A 27376-nucleotide genomic window follows, 5' to 3' on the forward strand; every position below is an offset into this window, starting at 1 on the left:
CAACACTCACATCCATACATAACTACTGGAAAAACCATAGCTTTGGCTAGATGGACCTTTGTTAGCAAAGTAATGTCTCTGCTTTTTAATATGCTGTCTAGGTTAGTCATAGCTTTACTTCCAAGAACGAAGTGTCTTTTAATTTCATGGCTGCACTCACCATCTGCAGTGTTTTGGAGCCCAAGAAAATAGTCTCTCACTATTTCCATTGTTTCCCCATCTATTTGCCATGAAGTGATGGGACCAGATGCCATGACCTTAGTTTTTTTAATGTTGAGTTTTAAGCCAGCTTTTTCGCTCTCCTCTTTCACTTTCATCAGGAGGTTCTTTAGTTCTTCTTTGATTTCTGCCATAAAGGTGGTGTCATCTGTGTATCTGAAGTTATTGACAGTATTCCAGGCTGTCTGGCTCTAGGTGAGTGATCACACCATCATGGTTATCTGGGTTATGAAGATCTTTGTTTTAATAGTGCTTCTGGAAAATTTAGAAAATATTTAAAAGGCAAAAAACAAAGTGGAGGGGGGGCTTCCTTGGTGGTCCAGTGATTAAGAGTCCTCCTTGCAAAGTAGGGGCCATTGGTTCAATCCTTGGTCTGAGAGGATCACACGTGCCACAGGGCAACTGAGCCCATGCACCTCAACTACTGAACCCACTAAGCCCAGGTGCCATGACTACTGAAGCCCGCCCCTGGAGCCCCTGGAGCCTGTGCTCCCCAACAAAAGAAGCCATCGCAGTAAGAACCCGGCGCACTGCAACTGGAGAGTAGCCCCTGCTGGCTGCAACTATAGAAAGAGCAACAACAAAGACCCACCACAGACAAAAAATAAATAAATAAATAAATCCTTTTTTAAAAAGAAAAAAAGGTTAAAATAATTCATGATACCATCACTAAATGATAGCTACTTGTAACATTTTGATGCATTCTCTTCGATTCCAAATACAATTCTCAAATACTATTCCAATCGTATTTGTAATTAGAATAACACTATGCATCTTATTTCATTACCTGCTTGTTCCATTTAACACTGTAGACATATTAAATGGGATACACCCTAATTTACTTAATCCACCCACTATTAAATAACCATTTAGAGGGTTAGACTAGAGATCTCCTCAAGAAAATTAGAGATACCAAGCGAACATTTCATGCAAAGATGGGTTCAATAAAGGACAGAAATGGTATGGACCAAACAGAAGCAGAAGATATTAAGAAGAGGTGGCAAGAATACACGGAAGAACCGTACAAAAAAGATCTCCATGACCCAGATAATCACAATGGTGTAAGCACTCACCGAGAGCCAGACATCCTGGAATGTGAAGTCAAGTGGGCCTTAGAAAGCATCACTACGAACAAAGCTAGTGGAGGTGATGGAATTCCAGTTGAGCTATTTCAAATCCCGAACGATGATGCTGTAAAAGTGCTGCATACAATATGCCAGCAAATTTGGAAAACTCAGCAGTGGCCACAGGACTGGAAAAGGTCAGTTTTCATTCCAACCCCAAAGAAAGGCAATGCCAAAGAATGCTCAAACTACCGCACAATTGCACTCATCTCACATGCTAGTAAAGTAACGCTCAAAACTCTCCAAGCCAGGCTTCAACAATACATGAACCGTGAACTTCCAGATGTTCAAGCTGGTTTTAGAAAAGGCAGAGGAACCAGATATCAAATTGCCAACATTCGCTGGATCATCGAAAAAGCAAGAGAGTTCCAGAAAAATGTATATTTCTGCTTTATTGACTATGCCAAAGCCTTTGACTGCATGAATCACAATAAACTGTGGAAAATTTTGAAAGAGAAGGGCATACCAGACCATCTGACCTGACTCTTGAGAAACCTATATGCAGGTCGGGAAGCAACAGTTAGAACTGGACATGGAACAACAGACTGGTTCCAAATAGGAAAAGGAGTATGTCAAGGCTGTATATTGTCACCCTGCTTGTTTAACTTATATGCAGAGTACATCATTCGAAATGTTGGGCTGGAGGAAGCACAAGCTGGAATCAAGATTGCCAGGAGAAATATCAATAACCTCAGGTATGCAGATGACACCACCCTTATGGCAGAAAGTGAGGAGGAACTGAAGAGCCTCTTGATGAAAGTGAAAGAAGAGAGTGAACAAGTTGGCTTAAAGCTCAACATTCAGAAAACTAAGATCATGGCATGTGGTCCCATCACTTCATGGCAGATAGATGGGGGAACAGTGGACACAGTGGCTAACTTTGTTTTTTGGGCTCCAAAATCACTGCAGATGGTGACTGTAGCTATGAAATTAAAAGACGCTTACTCCTTGGAAGGAAAGTTATGACCAACCTAGATAGCATAATAAAAAGCAGAGACATTACTTTGCCAACAAAGGTCTGTCTAGTCAAGGCTATGATTTTTCCGGTAGTCATGTATGGATGTGAGAGTTGGACTATAACGAAAGCTGAGCACTGAAGAATTGATGCTTTTGAACTGTGGTGTTGGAGAAGACTCTTGAGAGTCCCTTGGACTGCAAGGAGATCCAACCAGTCCATCCTAAGGGAGATCAGTCCTGGGTATTCATTGGAAGGACTGATGCTGAAGCTGAAACTCCAATACTGGCCACCTCATGGGAAGAGTTGACTCATTGGAAAAGACCCTGATGCTGGGAGGGATTGGGGGCAGGAGGAGAAGGGGATGACAGAGGATGAGATGGCTGGATGGCATCACCGACTCGATGGACATGTGTATGAGTAAACTCCGGGTTTTGGTGATGGACAGGGAGGCCTGGGGTGCTGCGATTCATGGGGTTGCAAAGAGTCAGACACGACTGAGCCACTGAACTGAACTGAACTGAACTAGAGGGTTAAGTTTTGATATATAAAAGAATACTATGTTGCAAATTCCTTGTAGGGGGCTCTGTTGTCATTGTTCTCTCTGGGTCTTTTTTTCCCTTTTTTTAGTATCTTATTTCCCTCACCAAGGATCAAACCTGTGTCGCCTGCAGTGGAAGCACAGAGTCTTAACTACTGGACTACCACGGAAGTCCTGGATCTTTTCCTTTAGTGAACTGATCCTCCCTTCCTCCAGATGACTGGTGGGGTTAATGATTTGCAGAATCTGACTCCCACTGACCAGGACACTGGACTCAAGGTTCTAGAACAGACACAGACTCTTCCCCTCTGCCGTGAGAATTTGAATTCTGAGGGCGGCACCAGGAAGGGAAGCCAGTGCTGGCTGAGTCACCAGCTGGCAGCCCCTTGGAGAGACAGCCACCAGTTTCTGGCACTGGGATCCCCAGAAGGGTCAGCCCGTCACCTTTCCCAGCACAAGTCATCTAACCCCTTACAACCCTGAGTGCCCCTCGGCATCTCCCACCAGTCCCTGCTCGCTCAAGTTCTTCAGTGCCATGTCCATGTTTTATTATTTACAAAGATTCCTTCCTGATTCATCTTAGTACCAAATATTTATGCCTGGATTTATTTTCTCAGACTATATTCCTAGAAAAAAAGATGCTGCGTTGAAGGGTAGGCACTTTTTGTATGTGACCTAATGTCCTCCAGAAAATCAGTATCAATTAACAAAGAAAGAGGGCACAGAAAGTGAGAGAAAACTGGTACACCTTACTGGGGCCGAGAGTCCTGGATCCAGAATGAAGCCCAGCATGACTTTTGCCAATCAACCTAAACCCGCCCTCATGGGATTCTGAAACCTCTCAGTTGCCTTTCTACCACCATCAGTGCAGCATAGTGGCCCCTCCCTCTGCAAAGAACACACATTTAAAAAAATACAGGTTGCCAAGAGTTTCCTGGTGGTCCAGGGGTTAAGGATCTGCCTTGCAATGCAGGGGATGCAGATTCGAACCCTGGTTGGGGAACTAAGATCCCACATGCCTCCCAGCAACTAAGCCTGTGTGCCTCAACCTGAGGGAAACAAATAAATAAAAGAACTTAAAAAAAAAAAAAAAAGAAAAGAAAAAATAAGGATTTCCAAATGCAGTGTGGTACCCTGGACTGGATCCAGGAATAGAAAATAGGACATTAATGGGAAAACTGGTGAAACTGAATAAAGTCTAGAGCTCAGTTAATAATAATATGTTAATGTTGGTTTCTCGGTTTTAGCAAATGTACCATAGCAATGTGAACTGTTAACTGTAGGGAATGACAGGAACCCTCTGTACTGTCTCTGCAACTTTTCTGTACATTTAAAACTATTCCAAAATTAAAAGTTTATTTAAAACTGTATCACACCAATTTAGAGTCCCACTAAGAGGGCATAGAAATGTTAGTCTTACCACAACCTTGCCAACAGCAAGTATTTTTAAAAATTCAGTCTCTCAGCAAATATTTATTAAGTACTGTCTATGTGCCAGGCACTATCCTAGGTTCTCAGGATCCATCTTTAAACAAAGCAGACATAAATTGATGCCCTCATGGTGTTGACATTGTAGCAAATAAGACAGATATTTTAGTCTGTTAGAAGCAAAAAGTGCTTTGAACAAGGATTTACTGTATAGCACAGGGAACTATACTCAGTTGCTTGTGATAAACTATAATGGAAAAGAATTGAAAAAAGAATATATATATGAATATATATATATATGTATAACCGAGTAACTTGCTGTACATCTGAAACTAACAAAATACGTAAATCAGCTATACTTCAGTTTTAGAAAAAGAAGTAAGGACTTCTCTGGTGGTCCAGTGACTAGAACTCCAAGTTCCCAATGTAGGAGGCCCAGGTTTGATCCCTAGTCAGGGAACTAGATCTCACGTCATAACTAAAAGTTTGCAAGCTGCAACAAAGACTGAAGATCCCACATGCTGCAAGTAAGACCCAGCACACTTCAGATAAATAAATAAAATAAATATTTTTTAGAAAAGAGAGAAAAAGAAGTAATTCTACTTTGGAAAAAGTAGAATAAGGAACAACACAGGTGAAGAGAGAATAAGGGGTGGGCTATGATTTTCAATAGGGTGATCTAGAGAGGCTTCATTGAGCAGGTGACATCACAGCAGTGACCTGAAGGAGGTGAAGAGGTAGGCCATGTGGATGTCTGGAGGAAAGGTCTGAGAGATACAGTGGAAGGACGGCCATACAAGATGTGACAGGGACCGAGCTCACCCCAAACCTCAATTCCTCTGCTACATTCCCCAGCCCCTTGCAGCTAGACAGGTCTGTAAGAACAGTTTGGACCAATGAAATGTGAGTGGAGGTGTACCGTGTGTCACTTCCAGGTTCAGGCAATAAAAATCCCACATGTGATTCTCTGGTCTTTCTTTCCCTCGTTGGTGTCTGCAGTCCAGATAGAGCAGTGACAAGATGATAGAGCCTTCATCAGCCTGGGACACTCCTGAGTGACTACATAGAGCAGAACCTCCCCCTACTCACCAGTTTGACACGTGTCATGAGCTGAGTCACCAGTTGGTGGCACCCTGGAGAGGTAGCCAGGCACAGGCACCAAGACTTATTATGTTAAGCCACTGAGATTTGGGGAGTAGTCATCACTACACCACATCTTAGCCCATCTGGCCTGACATGGAAGGACTTGACTTTGGGTTAACTGACTCCATTGTTTCTTTAAAACTTCAAGCATGATTATTCAGTTTTCATTTCTTTGATAATTACTGAATATGGCTTTTGAACTATGGTGTTGGAGAAGACTCTTGAGAGTCCCTGGAGTGAAAGGAGATCAAACCAGTCAATTCTAAAGGAAATCAATCCTGAATATTCATTGAAAGGACTGATGCTGAAGCTGAAGCTCCAATACTTTGGCCACCTGATGCAAAGAACTGACTCATTGGAAAAGACCCTGATGCTGGGAAAGATTGAAGGCAGGAGGAGAAGGGGAAGACAGAGGATGAAACGGTTGGATGGCATCACAAACTCGAGAGACATGAGTCTGAGCAAACTTTGGGAGATGGTGAGGGACAGGGAAGCCTGGCGTGCTGCAGTCCATGGGGTCACAAAGAGTCAGACACGACTGAGCAACTAAACTGTACTGAACTGAGGGCAGATTGTATCTTCTAACGTGGGCATAACAAATTCTCCCATCCCCCGTGCTCTTCTTACCATGGCATTGACACTGCACGCATTGAGAGGTGGCCTCTGTGTTCCCTTCCCTTGAATGTGGGCAGGCCTAGAACTACGCTGAAGATGAAGCTATGTGACTTCTAAATCTAGGTGATAAATGCTCTGGCTTCCATCCTGTCTTGATGGAACATTTGCTCATGCAAGCCCACTGCCATGTTGTGAAGAAGCTGAGGTGACACAGAGGAGTCAGGTGGGGGTGTTCCAGTTCACGTTCCCAGATGAGGTCCTCGCTGACAACTACACACACGAGGAGGCCTTCGGGACAACTCCTGCCGTTGTCTGTCTGCAACCTCATGAGACCCTACGACTGAACTGCTGGGCTGAGCTCAGTCAAGCCCAGAACCATAATGATGGTGAGGAGGAGGAGGAGGAGGAGGAGGAAGTTTTAAGCCACTAAGGTTTGTTTTTGTTTTGTTTTTTCAGATTATTGAATGAACTTAATCTATGTAAAATACTTGAAAGAATGCCTGACACATAACATGCCTCCAATAAATGTTACAAAAATTACCTGAAATTTCACCTCTCAGAGAAAATTACAGTTAAGATTCTGGTAAATGTCCTTTCCAGGAAACATAGCAGTTTACTTCTTCAATTGTATACAAATGAGACCAATCTCTACATGATGTTCTGAAACAAATGAAACTCAGTCTCTGTATACACACATCCCATCAGTTCTGCTTCTCTGGAGAATCCTGACTAATATAGTTTATTAGGTTGCTCGGCTCAAATGTTTATTGACTTTCTGCATTTCTTTTCTTTTTATCTTTCCTTTCTCTCAAAAAAATTTATTGGAATATAGTTGCTTTACAATGTTGTATTAGTTTTCACTGTACAGCAAAGTGAATCCCCTATACATATACACATATTCCCTCTTTTTTGGATTTTCTTCTCATTTAGGTCACCACAGAGAATTGAGCAGAGTTCTCTGTGCTAAATAGTAGGTTCTCATTAGTTATCTATTTTATACTTAGTAGTGGCGTATAAGTCAGTCTCAATCTCCCAATTCATCCCATCCCCCTTTCCTCCCTTGGTGTCCATAATTTGTTCTACAAGCCACTAAGTTGTTTTGAAAATGTTTATTTATTTGGCTCTGCTGGGTCTTATTGTGGCACGTGAGATCTTCGATCCTTGTTGCAGCATGGAAGCAGCTGCAGCATGTGGGATCTAGTTCCCCGAATAGGGATCGGACCTGGGCCCTCTGCATTTGACGCACAGTCTCTTAGCCACTGGACCACCAGGGAAGTCCCTCAAAACCACTAAGTTTTAAGGTGGTTTGTTACATAGCGATAGATAACTACAAGAGTGAGGCTGAACATTTTCATTATTCTTACCTAATATATTGAAGTCTTTTTTTTTTTTTTTTATATTGAAGTCTTTTTACACGAAGATACCAAGCCTGCCTTTTCCCTTTCCAGATGACTGTGTGAAAAAGGATGAGGCAATGGATGAAACTACCAAAGATGTCCCTCAGAATGGACTCAGAACAAAAATGTTCTCAGAATAGCTGTTCAATTAACTCACACAGGCATTCAATAAATATTTGTTAAATTAATAAATATTCTTATCCATAGAAGGTGGGGAGATGGGGAGATAATGGTCAAAGGGTACAGGCCTAGTAATAAGAGGAATAAATCTGGGATCTAATGTATAGCATGGTGACTATATTTAACAACACCGTATTCTTATACCTGAGAGTTGCTAGGAGACTTTTCTCCTAGGAGAAAAGTGTGTGTGTGTTCTCACAAAACACACACACACACACAAATGATAATTATGTGAGGTTGTTGGTGGTGTTAACTAACCTTATTGGATAATCATTTTGCAATACACAATTATCAAATCATCACATTGTATACCTTAAACTTATACAATATTATATGTCATTATAGCTCAAAAAAGAGAATAATAATAATGCCCATATTTCTGTACCTTGTTTAAATATATTATAATCAATTTAATTCAATGTTTTCATGAAATTCAGATGCATTATACAACATTCCCTAGAAATACCAACCTGTTAAATAATTTTATTTTAAAAGGCTTACAGCAAAGTTTTACTTTTTCCTTTTCTTTAGTTTCCTTTTCATTAAATGAATAAAATAATGTATATTGCGTGGATGCTCAGTCACTCAGTCATGTCTGACTCTTTTCGACCCTATGGATTGTACCCTACTAGACTCCTCTGTCCATGAGATTCTCCAGGCAAGAATACTGGAGTGGGCAGGAGATGCTAGAGCCTCGGGTTTGATCCTGGGTTGGGAAGAACCCCTGGAGAAGAAAATGGCAACCCACTCCAGTATTCTTGCCTGGGAAATCCCATGGACAGTGGAGCCTGCTGGGCTACAGTCCATGGGGTCGCAGAGAGTTGGACAAGACTTAGTGACTAAACAAGCATAATACATGTGAAGGTAAGCTAAAATATATTTGCATCCCATTTTCCCTAGAGATAGGTTTACTGATAGTTTGGTATGGCTTCTTCTAGATCTTCTTTCTATATATTTGCATTCATGGATACGAACTCTTTGTGGCAGAATGTATTTTCCAAAAATGGTCGTGACAATATTTCCCATCCCACGTGCTCAAAACCTTCAAAACCTGGCCACACCCCATCAGGTGGAGGCTCTGTCCTCTGTCCTACAGCCTGAGCGTGCCTCTCTGCCTGCCTCACTAAGGTGTGACAAAAGTGATGCGAGGTGACTCCCAAGGCTTGTCATAAGAAACAATATTGATTCCTCTCGGCTGTCTGTGTCGGGACACGTACTTCTAGAGCTGTAAGCCACACTGTAAGAAGTCTGGCTACCCTGAAGCCCCCAAGCCAGAAAGATCACAAAGATAGACTAGAGAAAGAAAAGATCATAGCTTTTCTGAACCCCACCTGCTTGAGTGTTCCCACCCCAGGTGCCAGACAGGTGAGGAAGCTTTCATCCTAATCCCTGTCAGAGTAGGGCAGCGTGAGACTTGAATGAAAAAGCCACTAACCATTAGGTAATTGATTAATATATATATATATATACATATATATATATATATATATATACCTATACATGCTAATTTGCATAAATGACCTGCTATTACATCGATGTCTCTGAGACTTGTTTTTTTTTAATTTATTTATTTTTAACTGAAGGATAATTGCTTTACAGTATGTGCTGGTTTCCGCCAATATCAACATGAATCCACCACAGGTATACGTATGACCCCTGCCTCTTGAACCTCTCTCCCACCTCCCTCCCCATCCCATCCCTCTAGGTTGTTACAATTGAGTTTCCTGCGTCATACAGCAAATTTCCACCGGTTATCTATTTTACATAAGGTAATGTATGTTTCTTTATTACTCAGTACGTCTCCCCCTCTCCTTCCTCCCCTGGCACCACGTCCATAAGTGAGACTTGTTTTTTTGTGGGATCTTAGTTCCCCAACCAGGGATCCACTGAACCTGTGCCCCCTGCAATGGAAGGGCAGAGTCCTAACCACCGGACCACCAAGGAAGTCCAAGGCTTGCTTTTTTCACTGAGCAATTTCTGAGGCTGTTGTGCGTCCGTGGGCTCAGATCCATTCAATATTTTGTAAGGCTGTGCAGCATTCCATAGCATAGATATTCTATAACAGAGCATAGAGAATTTTCAAACATCTTTAGCTGTGGCCTGCTTCTTCAAAGGGAAAGAGTTCCTGGAAACTCACGGTTTAAAACAAGTCAAATAAGCTGCTGGTCCCAGCCAGTGCCTCTCCTCACTAACCTCCATACAGGGGGACGCCCCTGAAGAGACTCCTAGCTTTCGATGACATTTACAAATCAATCACCTTGTAGAGGGTCCAAGGACAGGTCAAGCAGTGCTTCTCCATCTGTTTGTTTTGCTTTAATTTATACTGGAGTATAGTTGATCTGGGCTTCCCTGGTAGCTCAGCTGGTAAAGAATCTGCCTGCAATGCAGGAGAGCCCAGTTTGACTCCTAGGTCAGGAAGATCCCCTGAAGGGATAGGCTACTCACTCCAGTATTCTTGGGCTTCTCTGGAGGCTCAGATGGTAAAGAATCTGCCTGCAGTGAGGGAGACCTGGGTTCAATCCCTGGGTTGGGGAGATCCCCTGGAGAAAGAAATGGCAACCCACTCCAGTATTCTTGCCTGGAGAATCCCATGCAAAGAGGAGTTTGGCAGGCTACAGTCCATGGGGGCCCAAAGAGTTGGACATCACTAAACACAGCATAGCACAGTTGATTTAAAATGCTGTGTTAGTTTCAAGTGTACAACAAATGAATCAGTTATACACACACATATATACATTTTTTTTTTAGACACCTTTCCCATACAGGTATCTGTTGTTTTTTTGTTTGTTTTTTTAATTCTCTCTCTCTTTTTAAGGTACAATGGACATATAACATTGTATTAGTTTCAGGTGTACAACATAATGATGATTCAATATTTGTATATATTGTGAAATGACCAACAAAATCCATTATCTCATGTGGTTCCAATTTTCTCTTGTGAAGAGAAGTTTTTTTCAAATCACTCCTGAAATCTTGTTAAAGTGAACGTTGTGATGAGTCGTTCTGGAGTGGGCTGACCTCCTCAGCAGTGCTGACTGTCTCCCAGGTGATGCCCGTGCCCACTGAGTCAGGGGTTACCAAACCTCAGCTAGCTCCCGATGACTCTTGCTTTCCTTGCTCACCTTCCAAAGTGGTGGGGGGGTGGGGTTCAGGCCTGGAGTTTTGAAAACTGATCTTTCCCTCCTCCTAAAGACTGGAAGCTCCTATTTTTTAAAATAGCTCCTTTGCTTCCCTTCTGTTCTCCAGGATTCCTCACAGACCGGGGGCCATGCTACCACACCATCTGTGCAAGGTCCCTCAATGCTGAACGTCATGGGGTGGAGACCGGAAGTCACTGAATGAATGGGCTATAGATGTGATTCTCACTTTTCCAGAACTTCAGTGCTTTCGTTTCCACTTTAAATATCTGCTTTAGGAGAGAAATGGGTAGAGAACAGGTGTTGGGAATTGTGTTCCCTCTGTCATCTGTCATCGTTACTCCGTCTTCTCCAGTAGAGGACTCTTTTTTGGCCCTTTCTTGACACTTTTGTTCTGAACACAACCTTCCTCCACCCTGCCGTGAAAGAGAGAGAAACCTCTAACATGTTACACAAACCTCTGCCATGCGTTGAGCATCCTGGTATTATACCAACAGATTTGCACCACTCTGCCGTCTGGCCTCGGTTACACATGATCCTCTCCTTCTGTAGGGGATGGAAGGAGAGGGGCTTTGTAGCAAGGCACATTTACATTATGTATTGTAATCTTTGCAGTTAGTTTATGAGTATCACCCTCACGTTATCACTGAGGAAACTGAAGCTCAAAGAGGGTCAGTGACTCATCTAAGGTCACACTGCTAGAAATGACTAGCTGGGATTGGATCTCAGATTTGCCTGACTCAGCCTTCTCCCCAGGTTTTCTCCCCAGAAATCTGAGCAATTCCGAGGTCCCTGTGTGACCGTGCTGGGTCTCTCAGTGCCCTTTTCTTCCTCATTAGCAGCTGCAACACTGAATTCATGAGAGTACAGTTCCAATTACTCCCTGAGGTCTCCCCTCTGTGTGGAGTCCTGGGCCTCCAGTGTTCCTTCTTTTGGCAACAGTGAAACCATTTTCTCTCTGACCCTTGACTGGGCACAGACCGGCCTGGGTTGGAATCCCACAGCCACCTCTTGGACGAATATGCACACATTCCTTAAACTCTCTGGGCTTCAGTTTCATCCTCTGTAAAATAAGGATGATAACTGTATGTCAGATGAGCTATTGTAGGATGATGAGAAGAGGCCATCTAATGCCTTTCAGAGTGCCTGGCATCAGACAGGAATGAAAACAAAACAAAGCTTATACCCTTTCTATTCTTGATTTTTAAACTTTCTCATGGATCAGGACTAAGACAGCCTCTTATTGGCCCCTGAGTCTTCCCAGCAACACAGCCTTCCAGGGGCAAGTGGGGAGTGTGTGAGATGGAGTGATTTCCCAGCTCTTACTGAGAGCGGGGGTAGGGGGCATGGGGGAGTGGATGTTTGGTGGTAGGGGAGTGTCTTCCCAGGGGGAGCAGTGGTAAAGAATCTGCCTGCCAATGCAGGAAATGCAGGAGACGTGGGTTTGATCCCTAGGTTGGGAGGATCCCCTGGAGGATGGCATTGCAACCCACTCCAGTCTTCTTGCCTGGAGAATCCCATGGACAGAGGAGCCTGGCGGGCTACAGTCCATGGGGTCGCAAAGAGTCAGACACAGAATACGCACACAACAACAACAAATAATAACTGACAGCAAGAGGGGGCTGAAGCATACCCTGTTCCCTATGGAATTTGGGAAACATACCAGGACAGACCTCAGGAAGTTATTAACCAGTATGTGCAACATGTGTGAGTGGAGGGCAAGGGGGAGAACCAGAGTTTGGCAAGACACCAGCGGGCAGGCTGGCCCTCCAGAGGGGGTGCTGAGCAAGAACCTCCATGGTGGCCACCCCTCATCACTTCCCCAGTGCCCTGTCACAGGTGCTCAATGAACAATTGTTAAAGGAAGGTGCTCTTTGGGGACAGGGGCTGACTGAGCCAATGGAGGAAGCGCCAGAAGAGTGGTGAGTCCTGAGTCAACACCGCATAAGGCCTGAGCTACTTCCTGACAGACTTGTTAGAGGTGCGGTTGAATGAGTGACAGGGCTCAAAGGAGAAAGAATAAACTTTTTCCTATTGATGGTTGCTTCTGTCAAACTCCAGCCAACTTGAAAACAAATTTTAAGTAACAGAATGAAAATAATGAAATACAGTGGAGATCTTCAGTTTTGAGAACACAGATTTCCGGGATGAGTGAGCGACCCCACTACCACACTGCCTCTCCTTTATGGAGCCTCCATCAGACTTGGGAGGCGGACGCAGGTTCCACCAGACTCTCCATTCTAACTCCTGCCAAGTTTCTACCCTCTGGCCTATGCATTTCCACAGAAACTCCTTTTAGCGGATGGGGCAAGTATTTGACCCCTTCTGTCACCTGATGAAAAATGCTTAACCTGGTCTTTTGTCCCCTAGCTCGCATCCCCACAGCTGACTGCTCTCAAGAGACAGTCTGAGGAATATATCACAGACAAGTGCACACACAGTCACAGCACCCTGGAGAAGGAACACACACTTACACACTCATTGACATGCGGATTGACAGGTACCTCTCTCTTGTCTAACTCATGAGGAGGATGGGAGAGGGAGTCCTTGAGTCCTGTCCACCCTGTTCCCTTACTGTCTCCCTGCCTGCCCTGCCCCCTACAAACGGTGCCAGGGCCCCCTCCTATGCTGCCAGGTACTCAGCCTCTGGTTGCTTAGCAACGGCGTGCCTCTTCTCCCTATCTCAGCAACCTCTCCAGTAGCTTTAGTATCAGCCACAGCAGGGAGAGCCAGGCTGGACCTGACAGGGGCTGCTGCTGCTGCTGCTGCTAGGGAATGTGTGGAAACAAGTCCCCAGATAGGCCCAGGTTCTTTTTCAACATTCATGTTCCACACTGACTCTCAGAAAGTCCTGCCACCCTCCCTTGTCCCCAACTTCTGCAAGGCTGCTGATTCCCCCTCCCAACTGGACAGCTTGCCCCACTGCTGTGCTGTCTCTGCCCTGGGTCTCTTGATCTGCCCCATGTGATCTGTTCCTTTTTGGAGGTTCAAGGCCCCTTGTAATCCCTTGTAATCCTGTAACTCCACATCCACGGGTGTCTATCTCTGGGGTCTCTGTGGTTGTCCCAGGCTCTCTTTAGGCCCCTCCTACGTAGAATGAGTAACTGTCTGTCTCCCCTTCACTAACACTAATCCCCTCACTCCCCACCTCCAAAAACTGATCACTGTGATGACCCCATGTTGCCTTAGCAACCATGACCACACCCCTTGTTTTCACCTTTCCAGGAAAAGTCTGTGGTGGGAGGCGCCTCACAGAAATGACCCCCAGGCTTTCTGCACTCAGCCAGCCCCCACTTCAGGTTCAATGGAAACTGACATTGGACTTCTGGCCAACCAGAAGAGGACTAGCTCCAGAAAAGCAAGTCCTCTCTGCTGCTCTCCCTCCATCTCATCAGCTATAATGTCAGAGTCCCTGAGAGAAGCGCTTGCAGAGGTTCAGCACCTACAATGGGCAGGAACCCGCCCACCCAGAACAGTGCTGCCTAGCACTGCCCCAGCTGACAGAGTGCCTTCCCAGGGCATGGCGTCCATCCCCCTGTCTGTGTCACCTGGCTTGATCTCTTTACCTACCCCATCTCCCTCAGTTCCCGAGGCTCGGGTCTGACGATATCATCTGTGGGTTAAGAACCAGGACTAGGGAGCAGTCAGCAAAGAGATGGCTGAGAAAATACTTCCAGGGTAAAGGAAGATGGGGTGGAGCCCAGCTCCTAGGCAGGGTTGGGTTGGAGGGATGCTGAAATGAGGGCATGAGAGAGATTTAGGGAGGGAGGCCTGGATTCTGCCTTCTAGCAGAGGAAGCCAGCAAACAGCAGATGGAACTTTCAGGCAGGAGGCCGGACCGAGTGACCTCACCCAAACCCTGTGGTCTGCTGCTATTGCAACCTGGCGAGTCTCCCAGCTCTCCTGGGTCCCCAAGTGGGAGAGCTTTTTATAGTTCACTCCCCAACTTGGGTTTGAATAATTAAACAAGATGGACAGAAATAGCAGCCGGACAGCTAAGGCGGGTTATTTTCGGGTTTTCTAGAACACAGAGTGCTCCTGGGCGGCACCCCACCCCTGTAGGGGGTGGAGCCAGCATGAAGGCCGATGGTAGATTCCTGTGGGGGAAACCCACCCGCATCCCCCAGGGTTCCTTGGGGTGACAGGTTTGCTGTCAGCCAGAGGAGGGTCTCACCGCTTCTTCCTGGTCTTCAAGGAAGGAGAGGACTCTCTCGGCCTTCTGCTCATAGCTCCACCCCTGGCAGGAAGTCCCTTCTGTTGTCTGTCAGCCTTCTATTTCAGAGATGGTGACAGATATTGAAAATCAGATCGATAAGCAGCTTCAAGACAGACTGAATCAGGAGAAGGTGGCTACAGCTCCTCTGGCCAAGGAGCTGGAATCAGGTGATAGGAGGTCTTGTGTCCCTCTCCATCCCCACTCCCCATATAACTGTTGGGAAGTCTTGGGGGGAATGAGGGCTGTTGTGGAGGATGGGAGGCAGGGCGGGAGAGAAGAATTGAGGGTGTATGTTGGGGGAGGGGGTGGCGAACTAGGCTCCAGAGAAGAAAAGACCAAAGCTGGATTAGTGTCGGGGCTGAGAAACTCTGAAGAGGCAAGAAGCTCTCCTCTTCTAGCTCCCTGGTGTCCTGTGTTCCTGGCACATGCCCAGCCTGAGTTTGCTGGGACAGAGCATTAACAGCTGAGCTGGGGATGGGGAGTGGTGGGAAGGGCCCCCTCAGTTCTCCACTACAGACCAATCATTTGTGGCTTGTTTGCATAATACTTTTGGTTCAACCGCAGAGATTAGGGCCTCACCCCAACTCTACCCTGAGGCTTTAAAAACCTGGGGCACAGAGGGGGCACTTGTCACGTTTTCTTCCTTTAGATAACAATTTCAGCGGTGGGTTTGGAGGTCAGATTTCAGGAAATACTGAAATACTTATTCATTCGTGTTTATTCATTCAACAAACATTTCAAAAGCACCAACTGTTAAGTCTTGCCTTGTGTTGGTGCTGGGAATAAATTAGTATGGCAAGCTCCTTGCTCTCAAGAAGCCTGAAATTTAGTAGGGAAGATGGCCATCTTAAAACCTACTCTCCACCATTTTTGAGCGCTTACTATGAATTAGATACCATATAGGAACTTCGCAGAAATTGTCCCATTTAATCCTCTAACAAATCTGTGGTCTAAGCAGCATTACCCCCATTTGACAGTAGAACCAAGAAGAGATCTGTCCAAAGTCACTCAGCTTGTAAATGGAATTGGAACCTGTGTGCACGTGATTCCAAGTTCTGTGCTCTTAACCAGTGCCCTTGTTTGTGGTGGCTAATACATGGAAGAAAGATGTAAGTTCATTAAATGCCATGGATATTTAAAAGAGAGCGAGATTGTCTTTAGCTTTGGATATGTGCTATGCGTGGTTGGGTGGGGCAGTCAGGGAAAGATGTGTTTTTGCCCTGTACTTCATTCATTCTACAAATTCTTACACTGAGTATCTAGATACTCCGTCCTTTGCTCTTGGTGGCGAGGATTTTGAAGTGACCGAAGTCCTTGCGCTGTGGACATGCTCTGCAGGGATAGAAAAAAGGCTGAAATTATAACTGGGTGAGTCGTGGAGCCAAGTTGCCTTTCCCCTCAGAGTTCTGTTCTCTCCCAGGGACAAATACACAAATGGGTAATCTGGAGGAAAGGCCCGGCCGTCCTACTCTTGGAAGTCCTTCCTAACGTCTATCCAGCATTTCTTTCTGTTCCAATAGATTTCCCCACCTCGCATTTCATTTCTCTTTTTCAAGGCCAAATCTCACAGCAGTAACCCGGCAGGACGAAAGCGTCTGGCCCTTTAAGGCCACCTTCTTCCCCCCACGTGCCGTCTGGTTGGGCTGGCGACGCTGACGCACGCGTGACGTCAATGGCAGCTGGCGGAGTCTGGGCACGAGGAGCGAAGTTGGGATGGGGGTGGGGGGGGCGAAAATCAGAGGGCGGTTTATTTGCATTTAAAGGGGCCACTCCAGGGTTAGCGCTCAAGGCTTTAAACATTTGTGTATTTGGAAAACTTTCCGTCTTGCGCTAGGAGGCAAGAAAAAGGCGTGGTACAGCTAAAGTCTGTCGTGACTAGAGTTTGCGCTGTCGATTATGTCCTTCCGCGGAAAGAGGGAAATAGTCCCTCGGTGCCTGGGCTGGAACCACGTGACCTGGAGGGGGCGGTGGGGGGGGTGGGGAGAGGGAAAAAGGGAGGAGCTGGGGAGTCGACTGTCAGGCTTGGTTTCAGCTGCCCCCACCCCCACATCCTGCCCACCCTCCTGCAGCTGCCACCACATCCTGCCCAGCCGGGGGCAGGGAACTCGTGTTGGGGGGCACTGACCCAGGACCCGGCTTAGGCACCCCGTCCCTGCCCCCTTCAGTTCCAGGGTGGGGCGTCTGCCCTTTGCCCCGGGCCTGGCCCCAGGCACCCTGGCACTGAGCTTGGGGCACAGCTCTGCCAACAGTCTTGGTCATCTCTCTGCCTGACTCCTCCCCGCGCCCTACCCCAGCCCAGAATGGGACTTGATCGGCCCCAGATCAGAGCCCCATCCCTGGCCTAGCACAGTTATCAATAGACAAATAGAGGTGTTCAATAAAGTTTTTTGTAATCTTAGTTACACAGCTACAAACACATACAGAGATTCATGCAACAGAATGCTGAGCGCATACCATGCCAGCCCCTGCAAAGCTCAAAGTTGAGTTAAACTGATGCCCTCAAGGAGCTCAAAATTAGTGAAAGACAGTAAATTAGAAACCAAGAATGCCAGTACAATGCATTGTGTACTGATGAGGTAGATACAGAGAGTACACTATACAGAGGTACAGGAAAACCCAAGTTCACATGGAAAACGTGTACACAGAAGAATCACCAGTATATTACGTGTGCTGATGACACAAGCAAGGTGGAAGATGTGGGAGAGATTGGGGACCTTTGCTGGGATTACTGGAAAACTGGGAGGAAGAAAGATCAGCCCAATGGAAAGGATGACATGGATGGAGGTGAGGATGGAGATTGTCCAGATGGCTGTGGAGAAGGCAAGAGGGGTAAGGAAACAGCCAGACAGAGGCTGAAACGGTGGTAATGGCGTCCCAGAGTTCCATAGTCAGGACAACAGTCAGGAGAGCAGCAGCCCTTGTGGATGAGGCAGACCTTTCCAAATTAAGTTGTACAGGGGTGTTTGGGGAAGCACGAATCAAGGGAGCTGCTGAGGTCCCTTTGCCATATAAATAGATGAAGATGATACTGTACAGAGGAGTTTACACACTTTAGAACCTTGGTGGGCATTTGTCTAACTCATAGGGGATTTTATGGCAACGTTAGGTGACTTTCCTCTAAGAAAGATGAGTTGGTAAAGGGAGAGAAAGATAAGGGAGACCCAGGCATCTGAACCTGTCTAGGCACTTTTCACCTAGTGCATCCTGGGATGAGTAGTCCAGGGGCTATAAGAAAAAGATATACTGAGTCATTTTCCGGAAGTCTTTATTATAGTCTAACTCGCAGCAGTACTCCCTAGATCCTTTCTTAGTTCTCCATGGAAATCAAGACCTCATGTTTGTTACTTTTCCTTTCCTATTAAGTTCTCTCTATAAATAAGTGTATATGTAAATTCTGTTCCACTTGTAACGTTAGCCTGTTCTACTCTTTCCTACTCTGTTTTCTACTGGATTATCATTTCAGCATCTCAGGGTCCAGGATACTCCGTCTCCTCTACTGAGCCTCCCTTCCTTTCTCTATCCTGCTCTTCCTGGCCCTTTATCACCCTCCCAGGTGACTCACCTACCTTCCTTCCTCATTCCTTTGTTAAGGACCCAACATTCCAAGGCGGGGAGGACCAGCTGGCCAATCACAGCCCTGACAAACCTGCCTCAGGCTTGAGATTGGCTGAGCTGCCGCTGGCAGGAGGCTCACCACGCAGATATATAGGATATTGGGGAGGGGTGTTCTGGGAATCAGCTCTGGGAAAGAATTTGTACTGGGACTGTTAATGTTTTGGGAGAGAATCCTTCAACTAGGGCTGGGGCCAGAGGGGTCTTCAGTTGGGAGAGCCTGGAGAAACAAGGCAGGCTGATTGACCCAGTTCTCTTGGTCTCCTGGGACCTGGATGCCCCCTCCCCACTTTAATTTTTTCCTGTGATCTGGGACCCAGTGGTCTGAAGGCTGAGTTCCCAGGCCCGTCCCTAAGAAGTCTTTTCCAGCAGCCCTGGATCTCTCCAGTCTCAACATTCTGCTTTCCCGACGTCGGAAACAGCCGGAAAATAAACACCCTGATGACTAAACGGTTTCTCCAGCTAGAGCCTGGGGAAGCACTAAAAATAGAGGCCACAAGTGAGGGGAGGTTCCCCAGTTGGGGGGGGGGGCACTTTCCCATCGTGCTATTGCCACAGCCCCAGGCCTGGTACAAGGCTCTGTTCTTCTCAGAGTCCTTGGGGACCAGGCAGATGGGCTCCCCCTGCCTACCCTGAGGTCCTTCAGGTAAGCCAGCTGTGCCTGGTAGGGAAGACAGACATCTTCTGGTGCTGGGGCCCCAACTCCTAAATCTAATGGGGGAACTAAGGAGCTACTTTTGGGAACAAAGTGCGACAGTTTAAATCAGGTTTCCAGAAGGAGTGGTCAGGTGGAAGAGATGGAAACTGAGGCCAAGGAAATAGCCTGCTGGCTTCCTATCTTAAAACACAGACAAGCCTCCAACCTATTTGCAAAGCAATTCCACTGAACTTGCCTCCTCTGAGGCTCCTGTGGGATAATGGGCCTAAAGGGGTCTTGACAGTCCAGCCCTTGAGTTTATTATAAAGCAGCATGGGCTACCGTTCAAAGCAATCTACTTGTATGAACTAATTTAATCTTCACACCAATTTATGAGTTAGGTACTATTATCATTATCTCTATTTTACCCATGGGGTACAGGGAAGTTAAATAATGTGCCTGTGTTCCCAGGTAATAAATGGTAGAATAAGGATTTGAACCAAGGTAGCTTGACTCCCCCAAAGTTGATGCCTCTAATCACCATAACATGCAGCCCCTTTCAGGGATATATTTATCTTTTCAACCCTTAACCTAGAATTGAATCTTTGTCCAGTAAATCAGATCCAGTAGAAATTAGAGTATGTGAAGAACTGAGTGTCCTTCTGTTCTGCAAGGTTCTTTCCGATCTAAGCCAGATTCTATCATTTCGTCAAGCTCAAGCTAGGAAGCTGACATTGGAATAACGGAGAGTAAGTCTGACAGGGTCAGTTGTCCAGTAGACATGGCACCCACACTTCTGTTGCAAGGCAGGAGAGGATTCACCACACCCTGGAGCAAACAGGAATTATGAACTTTTTAAAACAGCTACTACTGCTTCTTTTAATAAGATGCTTTTGGGCGTTTCCTGTGCTGGGGGAAATTAAGGTCACACCCCTTTAAATTGCCCCCCTCGGCTGTAAGTGTTCTGGGACCCGCAGGCACCCGGGATTAGGTCACCCAGGAACTATGAGCTGTCGCTTTAAATTGCTGGGCGTCAGCCGAGTCGGGTCGCGGGAAGGGAGGGGGCCTGTCACAGGTAGAGGGAGCAAACGAGCTCGCCAGGTAACCCCCTAGAAATGCACCTGTCTCTTTAAGTGGGGCTTCGGCACACCCTAAGTAAGCGAGATGGAATCTTCTTAACACCTAGCATCTACCCTTAATTTATCTACTAAGACTCCCACCTTCCAACTCTCTCGGGGCTTGGGGGTTGGGGGAGTTGTCGATATAGCGTGAGTGCATGGGAGAGTATGCGCACAGTTCGTTGAACCTCCCCGGAAAGGACCTCCTCAAGCGCATGGTGGCAGCAGTGCTAGGCGGCCGTCCCGCCGGCTAAAGCCGGCACCACGGGCAAGGGCTGATCCCTTTAGAGGCCTCTGGGTCTTGCCTCTCTACTTTGCCTCGCTCTGTCGCTTCCTCCCTCCCTCCCTCCCGGCAGGCGGAGGGATCTGCCGCGGCCGGCGCCGCAGCCTAGCTTGGAAGGGCGGTGGGGTGGGGGCCGACCCTGCCCGGCCCGGCCGGCCCAAGGGAAGCAAGGGGCGGGGCCGCGTCTCCGGGACCGCCCCCGCTCCGGCCCCGCCCCCCCGCCCCCACGGGTTCCTCCCATTGGCCCCCCCGCCTGTCCATCACCCCCGTTCCCCCCACCCCCTCAAGCTAGGCTGAGCTGTGCCTACGTCGGCCTCGACTCCCGGGGGCTGGAGGAGTTACCTTTGGAGCCCGAAAGGAGGAAGGAAGCAAAATATCAACAACAGCCGAGGCGGCTCGGGCGGTCGGCCCCGGTCCCCCGTCTGCCTGCCCGCCCGCGCGCCCACGACGGGGGCCCAGGCCCCCCGGCGCCGCCCAGGGCCCGCGCGGACGCCGGCCTCACTAATTATTCCCCCCGCCCGGAGCTGCGGCTTCCAGGTGCTGAAGAGCCCCGGGACTAGGGGCGAGAGCTACCCCCTCCCGGCCGTGACACCCTCCCTTCCCCCAGCGGGGCCGGTGAGTAAAGAAAAATAATGCGCCTGCCGCTTTAAGAGGCCCCCTCCCCCACCCCGTCCTGAGGTTGGGGTGGAGGGTGGTCTAGACCGTCCCCCTGAGGGGTGGGATGGGGTGGCCTCCTGGGCTGGGAGGAACTCGCGGAGCGGGCTCTTTTCGTGTGGCGTTGGTGGGAGATTACATGGGGGACTGTTTGGGTGAGGGAGTCGGCTGACGGGGACAAGTGGAGTGGGCTGTAATTCCCTTGGGTGTTGGGATCGGGGTGGGGACGGACGGCTTGGGGGAGCGCCGGTCTGTTGGTGTCCCGGGGTTACGGTGGATCCCCCAGTGGTCTGGGAAGGGGCGCCATCCTCAGAAGGGGTCTCCGGTGACAGCCGGGAGCGACTGACATTTTAACAGCCGGCCCTCCCTCCCTCTCCCTCCTCGCGCCGCCTGTTCCCTCCTCCTTGGCCCGAAATGGTGCAGAAGGGGGCCTGGGAGGGCGGCGGGAGGGTGGGGGCGGGGGGAGCCGCAGCTGTTTGGGAAGCGGGGGAGGGAGGGGGGATGTTGTTCAGATGACACCGGGGTGGTGGGTTGGGGTGTGAGTGTGTGTGTATGTGTGTGTGTGTGTGTCCGGGGCCCGGGCTTGCCCGGTGCCTGTGGAGTTGGGACGCGGAGTCACCGCGGTGGTGGGCACGCAGGGCCTTTCCTTGGGACCTCCTCTCCCTCTCCGCGAGACCCCTGGTCTGGTTTTTTCAGTAGACCCAACTGAAGAACCCCCGGCCAGAAGTTTGCAGCTGTTAAACATCTGGGCGAGAGTTCTCCAGTCGCTTTCTTCACCTATGGGAGGCTGAGCTGGGCTGGGAGTGGAGGTCCAGTGAGTGTTGGGGGGCTTTGGGGTACGGAGAGCCGAGGAGACTGAGATGCATCTAGTCTTTCACTCCAGCGTCAGCCCCTTTCCTGTCTGGTTTGGTCTTACAGACAGGGTCTCCTTTCCCCTAGTGATTCAAGCTCATCTCTCAAAGGCCTCCTGAGGTCTCTCCCTAGTGAAGGGAGGGCTCCTGAATGTGGGCACCCTTGGAACCACTGACTAGGTTATCCCAGATTTGTCCTTTGAGTAGGAGGAGGCTTTCTCTGCTTCCCTTTAAGCAGCTCATTGTTGATGGGTTGGGGGAGGGTACAGTGGGTGGGTCCTGTGTCCCCCTTTTCAGTGTCCAGCCCCCTTTTGAGGTCTCTTGTTGCCCTGGTTTCTTTGGTTTGGGGGAGTGGTCCTCCCCACCCCTTCCCCCCATTCCCTCTGTGGGTCTTCTAGGCAATTCGGGGCCCAGCCTGGACTATGGGAAGTTTAACGTCTGGGGCGGTGACCTTGGGCTGCTCTGGCCTCGAGATAGCAGGGGAGCCCAGGCCAGCAGGAGATTGGGTGTTTTGAAGTTAAGGAGCTGTCCACCTCCCACTCCCCTCCAAACCCCCAACAGGGAAGTCTTAGTAGTCAAGGAGATTGTTGAAAAAAGCACATGTCAGTGTTCACAGATGTCCACCCGCCTGTGGCCGCCGGGTCACACCCGCCCCAGGACTTAGCCTGGCTGTCCCAGCTCCCACGGCATGCCTGGGAATGAATTTCCTTCCTGTGGTTTCCCAGTGTGTTGGGCAGAAGATGGGGGTGGGGTGGGATCAGTGTGAAGGTGGCTGAGTACCCGTTTGTATAGAGTGATTGGGGAATCACTGGAGTTCATGTGTAAGTCTTTCCCCACTTTTCCCAGCAGACATACGGACCCTTGGGTCTCAGTGGTCATATTCTCTTTGTTGTAACTTCCATGCCACCCCTCTCCCAACACTATTGGTATGTGTTTGTATATTTGTGTGTGTGTACATTTGTAAAGGGAAGGGTTTCGGATTTCTCTGTGGGAAGGGGGAGCTTTTACTTACACTCCTTTAGAGGCCAGAGAGGTTGTTTTTTAAATCTGAGGTCACACAGCAAATCCGTGTCAGTGCTTTAGTCCAGCCACCACTCTCTCAGGCGTGGCTTCACAGCAGGGAGAGACCACAGGGAGGAGGACATGGTCCTTCCCCTTGGAGGCCCTGGTCCAAGGGGAGAAGCAGGACCCTTGTAATGGGGGATGGGCTTGGGAGGTTGTGTCTGCTGTACCCAGTGCCTGGAACAGAGTAGTGGGGGACTTGGGAGTGTGACGGGGGCTGCCCGTTGTCCCCCCTACTCTGTACCTGCTGTCCCTGGACTGGAGGAGCCTGGGCTTCCCAACTCTGCCCCTCTTGGCTCCTGGCTCTTCTCATAGGCTGGGAGATATGATAGTCTTTCTGGCTGCTTGTTACATAATCTCTCCAGAAGGTGGTTTTTTTTTGTTTTTTTTTTTTTAATCTTTCCTGGGCTTTTCCTGGGAGGTGTGATGAGGGGAGAAGGCAGAGGGTAGACTCTTCAGGTTGGGGCTGGAGAACTGATAGGAGGAGGCCTCCTGGCCTCCGAGAAGGACAGGAAAGAAGCAGCCTTGGGGTTAGGCCCTCACTGATTGTGGCCTAGCCCCTCCTCTTCCCCCACTCTGCCCTGGGAATGTCTGCGCTGTGGATTTTCCGGGCCCTTGTGCCCCCAGAGAGGCCTGCCTCTCTGCTCCTCCTGTCAACCATCTTCTGGCCAGCCAGGCCCCCTGCACTCCCCATTTGGCTTTGGTCCAGAATCTCAGTGCTTACCCTGGCCTGGTGTGGATGGAACCTGTGTGGGACACTTTGCCACCTACTTGTGGACCTCTGTGGGGGCGAGAGGAGCCAGAAACAAATGGGTGGGTCCAGCATTGCTTCCCCTAGTTGTGTTGAGGGCCAGGCCTCCTGCTTCCTTGTCTCTCTAGTCCAGAGGATGGTGGCCTTACTGGAGAAAGGGGAGTTGGGGGGGATGGGTAATAGAGACCTCAGCTCTCGGGAACAGGTCATAGCTGGTGTTCACCCGGGTTCTGGAAGTGGGTCTGAGGATCAGACATGGCCCTAGAACCTCAGCTCAGGTTCTGGGTCTTGTGGCACTGTGCTGACAGGTGCGCCCCACCCCTTGGGATCAGGGCTGGGACTCTCCAGGCTCTCAAGCCAACTGGTTTGAGGCAATTATCTCCCTTTTAGAGGGAAGGAAGAGATGGTGGCGGGGCCAGCGTAGCCTTAGCATCACTGTAATCGCTAGTGGCTTTTATGAGCCAGTCATGGGGCCGGAGTCCGGCCAACCGTCTGTCCTTCTGTCCCCGTTTGGTGACTTACTCATGGGCTGAGGGGGAGGTGTCAGGTGCTAGTAGTCCTGGGAGCTGAACCCCTTTCTGTGTGGTGGTTGATGTCCCCGTCTGTCCGCAACTTCAGCAGGCAGAATGGAGCTTAGACTTCAGGAAGGGCCTAACAGTGGAGGTAGACGAGGGAGAGAGCGAGCTCCAGCTTGGCCGGAGAAAGACGGATCTCAGAGTACTTTCTTCTCCAGTGGCTCTTGGTGGCTCTGCTGAAAGGCCTTGAACTTTGGCCTAGTGTGGATGGTGCTGTTTGGCTCCTGGAATATTTATCTTCTCTTCTCCTGTGCTGCCTGGGACTGCAAGTATCCTGAGGAGAGTTTGTCCTGGACCTGTGGGGTGGTAGCCTTTGGGCCCCTTTCCCCTGGCAGGGGGCTGAGTGGGGGTCCTATGGAAACCAGCATGCCCGGATACATCTGGCAGGTCCATAGCATTTAGTGGCACAGGTGCATGGAGGTGTGCACAACATGTACATGGGTGTGTCCACACCCCCGGAGCCACTGCATCCTGTAGGGGGTGGGGGTACTGAAAGGCAAAGATAACTAGAAAATCAGAGACTGGGCACAGGGTGAGGGGACTGGAGGCAAGAAGGCAGAGGCATGGAGAACCCTAAAGAGGAGTGTTGAAGGGAGCTCAAGCAATTGAGTTTAGAGCTAGAGCATGGTGTGTGAGCTGGGGAGCCCTGGCTGACTTCCATCACTGCCCCTGGCCCAGCACTCCATCCCCGCCACCATTCGTCCCTCTGTGGCCCTGGCTCAGCCTGCCTTGGCCCCTCATGCTGCCCGCGTGTCCTTGGGTGAGTCCATCAGCAGATGTACAGGAGTTTCACCTAGCTTTGTGGTGAGCAGAGCACCTGGGTGTTTTGGTGGTTTATGACTGGTCTCTGTTGCACTCCCCACCCACCCAGATAAGCAAGGCCAGTCTGAGGTATCAAGGTTACATCTGAGCCCTCAGGCATTTTGGGGCGATCCCCAGGGCCCTTTGCATCTGATTTTCCCATTTCTTGAGGCTGTGGCCACAACCTCCCCTTCCTGGGAGCCTAGCCATGCTTCTGGCTGATCCTCTGTAGTGTGGAGCTGGGCGATGCATTCACTAACTCTGCACAAGACCCTGAGAGCTTGGGATTGGGGGATGACAGTTGCACCTCCTGTCTGGTCTCTCTCCTCTCTGTTGTAGGCTGGGAGGAGAGGGACTTGTCTGGAGCTCTAGCCTGTTGCTGGCCTCACCCAGGCGGGACCATATTTACTCACTTAAACTCACCCTCCCAGCCTCCCAGGAGGCTTCAGGCTCTAGGCCTGGTCACTGACCTTGGCGTGGTGCTCTGGCCACTCCCTGAGGAGTTAGAAAGGCCCGGGAAGTGTATAGAGAGGGAGCTTGTTTTGCTCAATGGTCATGAGCACTTTACCCTCAGGCAGTACCCCACTCACTCTGTTTTCCAATATGCTTTGGAGACCGAAAACTAAAACTTTTGAGATCCCTGGGGACTGGAGGAAGGAAACTTCCATTTGTTGTGTCCCTGTGTGCCAAGCTCTGTGCTGGGCGTGGAAACATAGGAAGATTCATTTATTTCTCATACACTATTTCATTTGTTTTTTCCTTGGTAATTAGGGAGACTGAGTAAGAGATTTAAGTGACTTGCTCAAGTTTTCCCAGTTAGGAGTTGCTAAGGGCTTTTGTCTAAGATTGAGGGAAGGATCCTGCCCACAGGAGGGGCAGTGGAAAGGAAGGCCCAGGGATACCTGGGGGTAGGAGGAAGATACCCTGAAGGGAAGGACCAAGCCAGTAGGATTCCCTGACAGGAAGGCAGAGGATTAGGATCTGGTGGCAGGTTGGGGGGCGGGGGGGACATGCTTTGGTTCCCCGAGAAGGTGTTGTCTTCTGATTGACTGTCACGGGGTAAGGTTCCCAAAGCAGGGGTATGTAAGCAGGAACAGGTGACCTCAGACCCCTCCTGGGTACTGGTCAGTACCTTCTAAAGCTGCCACATGAGATGACTGAGGAGAGAGACTAGATCAGGAAAGATTTGAGCCACAAGAGTCCTGGGCTTGTGCGCAGGGTGAGAGGCAGGGCTGACTTGAGCCCGATGGTAGGGACTCTGCCCCGGAAGGGATGTGCTGTTGCTCCCAGGAAGGGAGACCCTGCCTGCTCTCAGCCCAAGCTGCGCAGGGCAGCGCCGCGCTCAGCAGCCGGCCCACCTCTGCCCCTTACTCCTGGTGACCTTGGGCAAGTCCCTGCCCATCTCTGAGTTGGTTTCCATTTCTATGAAACAGAGATGCCTCCCCTGGAAAAAAAAAAAGGTTAAAAGGTCCCATGGGAAAACGTGTGGTACTCAACACAGAGTGGGTGCTTGGAAAGTGACTGTATCCTTTCTTCCAGACGTCAGCTCCAGCCTGGCTCTGGACTGGCCTGCTAAGGCCGTGGTCCAGAAGGTGGGGCAGGGGCGCACTGTGTCCCAGGAAGGAACTTGGTGTGAGGGGGGCTGAGGAGGGCCCTGAGAAGACCCAGGGGTGGGCTTGGGGAGCTGAGCCCAGCTCTGCCCTTCCCATCCAGCCATCTCCTTGTCTCAGAACTGTCCCCTCCTCATTTCACCCCAGAGTCTTAGCAGATCCCTCTGGCTGCATGCTTGCTTATCTCTCATGATTTCCCTGCCCCCACCCCTGCCAGCAAATACTTGGGATTGAGAGTTGGGAGAACGAGGAGGAGTAAGAGAGAGCTGATGCTCAGACCTCAAGGGAAGACCGACTGCAGGAGTGGGTGTGGGTGGGGAGAGGAGGGCTGGTCTCTTTGTGGAGTCTCCCCGCTCCAGTTGGATCAAGTAACACGGAGGCAAGGGGATGGGGCCGATGACCTCAAACCTTTAGAGCCTGTGTGTATTGATGGTTGGGGGTAGACCTGGAGGAAAGGCTGGTTTTGA

At 49.2% G+C, this 27376-nt stretch overlaps 1 protein-coding gene and 1 long non-coding RNA gene across 6 annotated transcripts in view; one reads left to right on the forward strand and one right to left on the reverse strand.

Annotated features, from left to right (window-relative positions):
• Positions 1–9150: 9150 nt before the first annotated feature.
• On the reverse strand, positions 9151–16522 carry LOC122432048. Of its 5 annotated transcripts, XR_006266707.1 has the most exons (5): positions 16486–16522; positions 16206–16287; positions 14914–15011; positions 11198–11285; positions 9151–9658 (listed from the first exon to the last, which is right to left on the reverse strand). It is a non-coding gene; the product is annotated as an uncharacterized LOC122432048 (long non-coding RNA). The 5 variants fall into 5 exon arrangements; XR_006266705.1 differs by having other exon boundaries at positions 16206–16512; XR_006266703.1 differs by lacking the exons at positions 16206–16287; positions 16486–16522 and having other exon boundaries at positions 14914–15362.
• A 4356-nt stretch (positions 16523–20878) lies between these two features.
• The window catches only part of MEF2D (myocyte enhancer factor 2D), a 29525-nt gene continuing 23027 nt past the window's right edge, over positions 20879–27376 (forward strand). The window contains 1 exon segment of the mRNA XM_043453760.1: positions 20879–21220. The gene's annotated coding sequence lies outside the window, so the exon portion shown is untranslated.

The sequence above is a fragment of the Cervus canadensis genome, chromosome 2, assembly GCF_019320065.1.
Source record: "Cervus canadensis isolate Bull #8, Minnesota chromosome 2, ASM1932006v1, whole genome shotgun sequence".
In the NCBI taxonomy this organism is placed as follows: Eukaryota; Metazoa; Chordata; class Mammalia; order Artiodactyla; family Cervidae; genus Cervus; species Cervus canadensis.